Source organism: Rutidosis leptorrhynchoides, chromosome 5, assembly GCF_046630445.1.
Source record: "Rutidosis leptorrhynchoides isolate AG116_Rl617_1_P2 chromosome 5, CSIRO_AGI_Rlap_v1, whole genome shotgun sequence".
Taxonomy (NCBI): Eukaryota; Viridiplantae; Streptophyta; class Magnoliopsida; order Asterales; family Asteraceae; genus Rutidosis; species Rutidosis leptorrhynchoides.
The window spans coordinates 141341390-141352181 of record NC_092337.1 but is presented as its reverse complement, the minus strand read 5'-3'; the positions used below and the strand labels follow the sequence as shown (position 1 = coordinate 141352181).

Sequence of the window (10792 nt, the reverse complement as noted above, 5' to 3'; positions counted from 1 at the left end):
CATTACTGCATATAGAGTGTCTATGGTTGTTCCAAAAAATATATATATATGGGTCGATATGATATGTTAAAACATCGTATTCGTGTCTATGGTATCCCAAGATTACATAATATATGTTAGAATACATGTATAATACAATATAAGTTAGTTAAGTTATGATTTGTATAAATTTGTTACAAAGTTCACGTAGCTACAACAAGCAAAATTATCCAATCTTGTTTTACCCATAACTTCTTCATTTTAAATCCGTTTTGAGTTATTCAAGTTGCTATGGTTTCATATTGAAATTAAGTTTATGAATCTAAACAGAAAAAGTATAAGTTTATAGTCGAAAATACAGGTTACAAGTCGTTTTTGTAAAGGTAGTCATTTCAGTCGAAAGAACGACGTCTAGATGACCATTTTGGAAAACATACTTCCACTTTGAGTTTAACCATGATTTTTGGATATAGTTTCATGTTCATAAGAAAAATCATTTTCCCAGAAGAATAGCTTTTAAATCAAAGTTTATCATAGTTTTTAATTATCAAACCCAAAACAGCCCGCGGTGTTACTACAACGGCGTATGTTCGGTTTTACGGTATTTTTCGTGTTTCCAGGTTTTAAATCATTAAGTTAGCATATCATATAGATATAGAACATGTGTTTAGTTGATTTTAAAAGTCAAGTTAGAAGGATTAACTTTATTTGCGAACAAGTTTAGAATTAAGTAAACTATGTTCTAGTGATTACATGTTCAAATCTTCGAATAAGATAGTTTTATATATATGAATCGAATGATGTTATGAACATCATTACTACCTCAAGTTTAATAGGTAAACCTACTGGAAGTGATAAGAAATAATCTAGCTTCAAAGGATCATGGATGGTGTAACACCCTGATTTTTTTTTTTTTATATCACAGCGGAAGACTGAATTGCATAAATACCCTTAGATAACATTTACAAACCATAGTTATCAATTTAGCTTAGTTAATGTTATTACAATATTTCAAAACATTGGTGTTACGTGAAACATTATAAAACCAGAAAACATCAGAGTTAGGCACGTAGTCAAACATGTCTTCAACCCAACAGCAACACCCATCCTAACCAGCAGTACCTAAACCTGCAAGGGGTGGAAATGTGGGGGAAATTAGCACATAGCTAAGTGAATGGATACTATCTAACAGACCAAGCATAAGCAACTGAACATGCAAGGGATCACATATATGCTAACGTCCTGAACTTGCATATAATAACTGACAATATGAGGATCGGCGGCTTGTACGAGCACACGACGTAGTTGATCAAGCTATAGTCTACCGATAATCCGCTTTACTGATTTTACTGCATAACCGTCCAGACGCAACACATGCGTCCTTCTATGCTATACTGAACAATCAGTAACTCATGACCCGACCAGGCTACCACTGTCGACCTCACATCAACCCTGCCTTGCTGCCTCAGAGGGTTCCCAACCTTGCTGCCTCGGTTGGTGTCAAACTAACAGTGTGCACATAAGATCACAGATAAAAAGTCATGCAATCGTCCTAACTAGCATGGCAATATCTAACTACGCATGGTAATCGTAATGAACATAATCATAGTAATAAAGAGTCTGAACAAGTAGCGTGTCAGCTACTTAATACTCTATCCGGAGATAGACCCACTCACCGATTACCCGCAACTGAAGGTTCTCAGAGGTCTAATCTTTCTGAGCCTTCACCTTTTTGTTTATCACCTGTGAATCATCACATAATATCTCAAGTTAGTATTATATCCAAGTATTAATATACAACTTTACATTCAATTGAAAATATTCACATAACATGCAAGGTTTTCGAGCAACATGGGGTTCTCGAGCAAATTCGAGTTTTTCGAGCGAATTCGAGTTTTCGAACATATTCGAGTTTTTCGAGCAGAAGGTTCTCGAGCAACTTGAGTTTTTCGAGCAATCGAGTTTTTCGAGCAGAAGGTTCTCGAGCAACTCGAGTTTTTCGAGCAATAATATGTTTTCGAGCAAAAGGTTCTCGAGCACTGTTTTCGAGCGAGTCTCGAGCACTGTTTTCGAGCGAGTTTTTCGAGCAGCTTCATCTTCACCATCAGCTTCGCTGATTTGGTGATTTTAAGCCAAAAAACTCGATTTCAAGGTTTATAGTCCAAATTCAAGCATAAAGAAACATACCAATCATACATAAACACTTTTCCCAACTATAAACATCAAAATCTAGCATTTACAATCAAGATTTGGGATTAATTCATCCCAAAATACTCACTTTATCATAAACTCAAGTTCTAACACACAATTCATCATTTTTAACAAGTTCTTGCTCAATTCACAGTATAATTAGATCATATAAACTATATAGCAACTATTTCTAACATCAATTAAACATAACAAACACAAATCATGAAGATTCAAGCTTAATTTTATCAAAAACCTATTTTACACCCAAAACCCAATTTCTATAAATTAAAGCACGAATTCAAGCAAGCTAACCTGGATAAATGCTTATAAGAATGATAAGATTCAGATCCTAAAGCTTCTTAATTCAATTTGTGACTTGGATTCAATTAGGGTTTTGAGATGATGAAAGTTAGGTACGGGTCTTGTTCTTGCACAAATTGGGAAATAAATGGAAGTATCCAGATATTAGTTACTTAAGTGGGTTATAAACCCACACCCCATAACACACGGGTATTTATCAGTTATCTGATATCTTTCGTACTTAATTTGGCAATCCTAACGGAGTCCAAATTCAACAAACGAACCATTTCTGTGACCCTTGTCACAAACTGGTCTTAACCAACTAATCAATTAAGAATAAACATATTATTAAAATAAAAGCATATTTTAACCACAAATATAAACCTGAGGGCAATTAAGTAATCTTACTTCTAACCCCAGTTTCAGTCTGTTACAAATCCACCCCCTTAAAGAGATTCCGTCCTCGGAATCTGGTCTTGGTCAATCAGATGAGGGTAACGGGTCTTCATCAACTCTTCTGTTTCCCACGTCAAGTTAGACCCTAAACTGTGCTTCCATTCTACCAAAACCATCGGGATTTCTTTCCTTCTTAACTTAGTAACCTTTCTGTCAACCACTCGGATAGGTTCCTCAACCAACTTGTTACTTAAATCAACTTTCAAATCTACTAGCGGTACAATTTGTGTCTCATCATCGACTTTACACTTAAACAAATAACACACATTGAAGGTATTATGAATACCAGCTAACTCAGAAGGAAGATCTAACACAACTGTCTGGTCATTAATCCTCTGAATAATCTTAAACGGTCCAATAAATCTCGGAGCTAACTTTCCTCGCTTACCAAACCTGATAACACCCTTCCACGGCGAAACTTTCAAGTAAACACGATCACCTACCTCAAAGTTTACTGGACGTCTACGTGGATCAGCATACATCTTTTGTCTATCCCTGGCAGCTTTTAACTTTTCTCGCGCGATAGCAACTTTTTCGGCTGTCATTTGAACAATCTCGGGACCAGCAAACTGTTTCTCTCCAGCTTCTAACCAACAAGTCGGAGTTCTACAACGATGGCCGTACAACATTTCGTAAGGTGGCATCCCTATGCTCTAATGATAAGAATTATTATACGCGAATCCAACTAACGGTAAATGTGTATCCCACGAACCACCATATTCTAATACACATGCTCTCAACATATCCTCTAGCATCTGTATCGTTCGTTCACTCTGACCATCTGCCTGAGGATGATAAGCAGTACTCAAATTCACACGTGTACCTAGATTCTGTTGTAGACTATTCCAGAAGTTCGACACAAATCTAGAATCTCTGTCTGACACAATCGATAATGGCACACCATGCCGACTAATTATCTCTTTCACATATAAATCAGCAAGTTCGCTTAATGACGCTGTTTCACGAGTAGCAAGAAAATGAGCACTCTTGGTCAAACGATCAACTACTACCCAAATCATATCGTGTTTTCTCTGAGTTCTAGGTAATTTTGTCACAAAATCCATCGTGATATGCTCCCATTTCCACTCTGGAATATGTAACTGACGCAATGAACCATACGGTTTCTGGTGTTCTGCCTTCACTTGCGCGCAAATATGACACTTTTCAACAAAACGAGCGATGTCTGATTTCATGGTCGGCCACCAATACATAGATTTAAGGTCATGATACATCTTATTACTGCCTGGATGTACTGTCAATCTAGATTTACGAGCTTCAGTTATGATCAAATTCCTCAAGTCTCCAAGCATAGGCACCCAAATACGGTTATTTAAAGTCTTAAGTCCATGAGAATCATCAATTAGGTCAAATTTTCGTTTAGTCATAAGTTCAGATTTAATATGTTCATCCTCCAAAGCACAGGCTTGAACTGTTCGTAGTTGATCAATCAAATCTGAAGTTATAATCAAACGCAGAAATTTCACATTCTCATCAGACTTTTTACGACTTAACGCATCTGCTACGACATTTGCTTTACCCGGATGGTACTTTATTTCACAATCATAGTCTTTGATAAGTTCTATCCACCATCTCTGTCGCATATTCAGTTCTTTCTGCGTGAAAATATGCTGTAGGCTCTTATGATTTGTACATATTACACACTTTGTACCATATAAGTAATGTCTCCAAAGCTTCAACGCAAATACCACTGCAGCCATTTCTAAATCATGAACCGGATAGTTACGTTCATGTGTCTTTAACTGACGAGAAGCGTACACGATAACTTTATCTCTCTGCATCAGTACACATCCCAACCCGGCAAATGACGCATCACAATAAACCACAAAGTCATCTGAACCCTCTGGCAATGCTAACACTGGAGCCTGACACAACAACTGTTTCAGAGTCTAAAAAGCCTGTTCCTGTTGATCTCCCCATCGGAAACTTACATCCTTTCTAGTCAATTTGGTCATCGGACCCGCTATTTTAGAAAAATCTTTTATAAATTGGCGATAATAACCCACAAGACCCAAGAAAATCTTAACTTCTGTCGGCGTCTTCGGCGAATTCCAACCCATTACCGCTTCTATTTTTGACGGATCCACTTTAAAACCTGCCTCACATATAACATGACCCAGAAATTGCACCTCTCGAAGCCAAAACTCACACTTCGAGAACTTAGCGTATAACTGCTCTTTCTTTAACAACTCTAACACTAATCGAAGATGTGTCGCATGATCAGCTTCTGTCTTTGAATATACCAATATATCGTCGATAAACACAATAACAAACTGATCTAAATATGGTTTACAAACCCTGTTCATCAGATCCATGAAGACTGTTGGAGCATTCGTCAACCCGAATGGCATAACCAAGAACTCGTAATGCCCATATCTAGTTCTGAACGCTGTCTTCGGTATATCTGATTCTGCAACCCAAACCTGATGATAACCGGATCTAAGATCTATTTTCGAGAAATACGATGTACCCTGCAGCTGATCGAACAGATCATCGATTCTCGGCAGAGGATACTTGTTCTTAACTGTTCTCTTGTTCAATTCTCGATAATCTATACACATTCTTAGCGAACCATCTTTCTTCTTTACAAACAACACTGGTGCACCCCACGGCGAAGAACTTGGTCTTATAAACCCTCTGTCTAACAGTTCTTGTATCTGAGACATCATCTCTCTGATTTCAGAAGGTGCTAACCTATAAGGAGCCTTAGCTACTGGAGTTGTTCCCGGAACTAACTCAATCTTATATTCTACTTCTCTTACCGGCGGCAACCCCGGTAATTCGTCAGGAAACACCTCAAGAAATTCCGAAACCACAGGAATATCAATAACAGATTTCTTCTCTATCTTAGCATCAATAACATAAGCCATAAAAGACTCACATCCCTTAGAAAGTGACTTCCTCGCCTTCATCATAGAAATCAATGGAAAACTAAACCCACTTCGTTCCCCTCGGGCCACAATACGGGTTCCATCGGTCAAACGGAAAGTCACAATCTTTTTATCACACTTAATGTGGGCCTTATGTAGGCTCATCCAGTTCATCCCTAATACTACATCAAAACTAGGGATAGGCAACACTAAACAGGACATAGCAAGCGGTCTACCATCAATTTCTATACTAGCTCCAGACACATACGTTGTGACTAGAACCGTCTTACCATCAGCTACCTCTACTCTAACAGGCTCAGGCAGCACAGTAGCAGGTAACCCTAATTTAGTACAGAAATCTATAGACATAAATGTCCTATTTGCACCCGAATCAAACAATATTCTAGCAGGTATTGAGTTGATCAAGAACATACCGGTTATGACGTCATCATTATTAGTAGCGGCCTCAACTGTCATCTGAAAGGCCCTGGCTTCCACAGTCGGTGGATTCTTTCTCTTATGTCCACTTGAGGCTGTGGAACCCCCGACAGATGCCGAACGCGCCCCTGACCCTGCCCCGGAACTTACGCCCTTTGACGCCTGACAACTTGCTGAACAATGACCCGGCTGATGACAACTCCAACAAACATTTTCTCTGAAGGAACACCCCTGAGATTCATGACCTACCATACCACATCTTAAACATCTTCTCGTTGCCTCAGAACACTGACCACTATGTGAAGACTTACAACCTTTACACCATTCTTTCTTTCTAGAACCTGAACCTGATCCACCTTGGTTACCCTTACCCTTTTGTCTAAACCCAAACAATTTCTTAGACTTCGAACCAGATTGACTGGTAGCCTGACTACCTTGTGGTACCACATTTCCCCAATTCATACCCCTAGCTGCTCTTACATCACTTTCCACCATCTTTGCCATCACAAAAGCTTGAGACAATGTCGGTGCTGACCTCACAAAGGTCCTATACTCTGGCAAGATCATGTTTACAAAGTGCTGAATTCGGGATTGTTCATCCGGCACCCATTGTTGCACAAATCTTAGCTTGTCCATGTACTTCTCAATCACCTCATTAATTGACATCTGCGGTGTCATCCGTATTTCTAGGAACTCCATCTTAATTCTATTCATGTCAAACACATTACAATACTGTTCACATACCTTCGCATAAAACTATTCCCAAGTAATCATCTTAACTTGCTCTGGAGGGATACCAGCTATCACAGAATCCCACCACACCATTGCTCTATCTTTCAACAACCTGCTTGCATAAATCACCTTTAACTCAGGCTCACACTAACATGCATCAAATGCCTTTTCAACCTCCCGTAACCAATTGAGAGTCACGGCTGGGTCATTACTTCTTGAGAAAGGAGATGGTCCACAATCCCTGAACTGTTTAAAGGTACATCTTTTTGGTGGCTGATATTGTTGTTGGAATTGCTGTTGTGGAAATGGTTGTTGGTATGTAGGTGGCTGAACTTGGTTCATCATCATGGGATGTTGGTATTGGTAGTAGTTCTGTGGTGGCATGATATGCTGAGCGAATTGGTTCTGGTTTATCTGTGGTACGGTATGCGACTGTGCAGTGGCAAAACCTGGCGGTGTATCCTCATTACCCGACTGTCTAGCTAACTCAAGTTCAGCAATCTTTTCCTGAGCTTCCTTAAACTTACTTTCAAGCTCATGTACATAATCAGCATCATATAATTCTGCCTCATCCTCCACATCAGGAGCACTGAAGGTTCCGGGGTGGATCCGGTTTGTAGCGTTCGCATCCCTGTTGTCTGCCATCTATGCTACAAAATACTCGCACAAAAGCTTAGTGGATAACTGTTAGCTTACTAAACACTAACATGCACAACATCCTATATTCACTTAGCCCCACCCCACGGACATGTTTGACTTAATTCAGGGTTTAGGAACAAATACGCGCATGTACTTGCTGCTAAACCACGCTCTGATACTAAGTTGTAAAACAAGTTGGGGACGCATCCCACTCAGTGCCGTTCCTGCGCACAGGGTGACCACTGAGTGTACCTCAAAGCCTGGTTTTACAGCCCGCGACTCCGCACAGCCAGCCAACCCTTTACACATAAAGGGATCGCAAGGGGTAAGAGCCAATGCTTCGTCACAAGTCGCCACTGTGAGAACCCCCTCTACGATTAACCTGCCAGTCAGGTTAAACCAGCTCTGATACCAACTTGTAACACCCTGATTTTTTTTTTATATCACAGCGGAAGACTGAATTGCATAAATACCCTTAGATAACATTTACAAACCATAGTTATCAATTTAGCTTAGTTAATGTTATTACAATATTTCAAAACATTGGTGTTACGTGAAACATCATAAAACCAGAAAACATCAGAGTTAGGCACGTAGTCAAACATGTCTTCAACCCAACAGCAACACCCATCCTAACCAGCAGTACCTAAACCTGCAAGGGGTGGAAATGTGGGGGAAATTAGCACATAGCTAAGTGAATGGATACTATCTAACAGACCAAGAATAAGCAACTGGACATGCATGGGATCACAGATATGCTAACGTCCTGAACTAGCATATAATAACTGACAATATGAGGATCGGCGGCTTGTACGAGCACACGACGTAGTTGATCAAGCTACAGTCTACCGATAATCCGCTTTACTGATTTCACTGCATAACCTTCCAGACGCAACACATGAATCCTTCTATGCTATACTGAACAATCAGTAACTCATGACCCGACCAGGCTACCACTGTCGACCTCACATCAACCCTGCCTTGCTGCCTCGGAGGGTTCCCAACCTTGCTGCCTCGGTTGGTGTCAAACTAACAGTGTGCACATAAGATCACAGATAAAAAGTCATGCAATCGTCCTAACTAGCATGGCAATATCTAACTACGCATGGTAATCGTAATGAACATAATCATAGTAATAAAGAGTCTGAACAAGTAGCGTGTCAGCTATTTAATACTCTATCCGGAGATAGACCCACTCACCGATTACCCGCAACTGAAGGTTCTCAGAGGTCTAATCTTTCTGAGCCTTCACCTTTTTGTTTATCACCTGTGAATCATCACATAATATCTCAAGTTAGTATTATATCCAAGTATTAATACACAACTTTACATTCAATTGAAAATATTCACATAACAGGCAAGGTTTTCGAGCAACATGGGGTTCTCGAGCAAATTCGAGTTTTTCGAGCGAATTCGAGTTTTCGAACATATTCGAGTTTTTCGAGCAGAAGGTTCTCGAGCAACTTGAGTTTTTCGAGCAATCGAGTTTTTCGAGCAGAAGGTTCTTGAGCAACTCGAGTTTTTCGAGCAATAATATGTTTTCGAGCAAAAGGTTCTCGAGCACTGTTTTCGAGCGAGTCTCGAGCACTGTTTTCGAGCAAGTTTTTCGAGCAGCTTCATCTTCACCATCAGCTTCGCTGATTTGGTGATTTTAAGCCAAAAAACTCGATTTTAAGGTTTATAGTCCAAATTCAAGCATAAAGAAACATACCAATCATACATAAACACTTTTCCCAACTATAAACATCAAAATCTAGCATTTACAATCAAGATTTGGGATTAATTCATCCCAAAATACTCACTTTATCATAAACTCAAGTTCTAACACACAATTCATCATTTTTAACAAGTTCTTGCTCAATTCACAGTATAATTAGATCATATAAACTATATAGAAACTATTTCTAACATCAATTAAACATAACAAACACAAATCATGAAGATTCAAGCTTAATTTCATCAAAAACCCATTTTACACCCAAAACCCAATTTCTATAAATTAAAGCACGAATTCAAGCAAGCTAACCTGGATAAATGCTTATAAGAATGATAAGATTCAGATCCTAAAGCTTCTTAATTCAATTTGTGACTTGGATTCAATTAGGGTTTTGAGATGATGAAAGTTAGGTGCGGGTCTTGTTCTTGTACAAATTGGGAAATAAATGGAAGTATCCAGATATTAGTTACTTAAGTGGGTTATAAACCCACACCCCATAACACACGGGTATTTATCAGTTATCTGTTATCTTTCGTACTTAATTTGGCAATCCTAACGGAGTCCAAATTCAACAAACGAACCATTTCTGTGACCCTTGTCACAAACTGGTCTTAACCAACTAATCTATTAATAATAAACATATTATTAAAATAAAAGCATATTTTAACCACAAATATAAACCTAAGGGCAATTAAGTAATCTTACTTCTAACCCCGGTTTCAGTCTGTTACAGATGGCTTGAAAGTTCTTGAAGTAGGATCATGATACAAAAACAAGTTCAAGTAAGATTTTTACTCGAATTAAGATAGTTTATAGTTATAGAAATTGAATAAAAGTTTGAATATGAATATTACCTTGAATAAGAAAGATAACCTACTGTAAATAACAAAAGTTTCTTGATCTTAGATGATTACTTGGAATGGATTAGAAAGCTTGGAAGTAAACTAGTAAACTTGAAAGGATTTTTGAAGTGTTCTTGAAGTGTTCTTGAAGTGTTCTTCCTATGATGATTATAGCTTGATTCTTGAAGTAATTTTTGATGAAGATGATGATTAGTTACTGGAAAAATTCTTTCATAAGTGTGTGTAGGTGTTGATAGAGAATTAGAAAGAGAATTGGAAGTGAAATGAAGTGGGTGGTGAGTGGTGAAGGGTGAGTGGGGTTTAAAGGAGTTCTTGTTTTATTTCCTTGCTCATAAGTCATGCTAGTTGCCAAATGATGGTTCCTACATGTGTTAGGTGACTCACATGGGCTGCTAAGAGCTGATCATTGGAGTGTATATACCAATAGTAAATACATTTAGAAGCTGTGTATTGTACGAGTACAAATACGAGTGCATACGAGTAGAATTGTTGATGAAAATGAATGTGGATGTAATTGTAAGCATTTTTATTAAGTAGAAGTGCTTTGATAAGTGTCTTGAAGTCTTTTAAAAGTGTATGAATACATATTA

At 38.5% G+C, this 10792-nt stretch overlaps 1 long non-coding RNA gene across 2 annotated transcripts; it reads right to left on the bottom strand.

Moving 5' to 3' along the window:
- Positions 1–1024: 1024 nt before the first annotated feature.
- On the bottom strand, positions 1025–8893 carry LOC139847614 (uncharacterized). Of its 2 annotated transcripts, none has more exons than XR_011759591.1 (3): positions 8823–8893; positions 1656–1722; positions 1025–1107 (listed from the first exon to the last, which is right to left on the bottom strand). It is a non-coding gene; the product is annotated as an uncharacterized lncRNA (long non-coding RNA). The 2 variants fall into 2 exon arrangements; XR_011759592.1 differs by lacking the exon at positions 8823–8893 and adding an exon at positions 2878–2907.
- Between the last annotated feature and the right edge of the window lie 1899 nt (positions 8894–10792).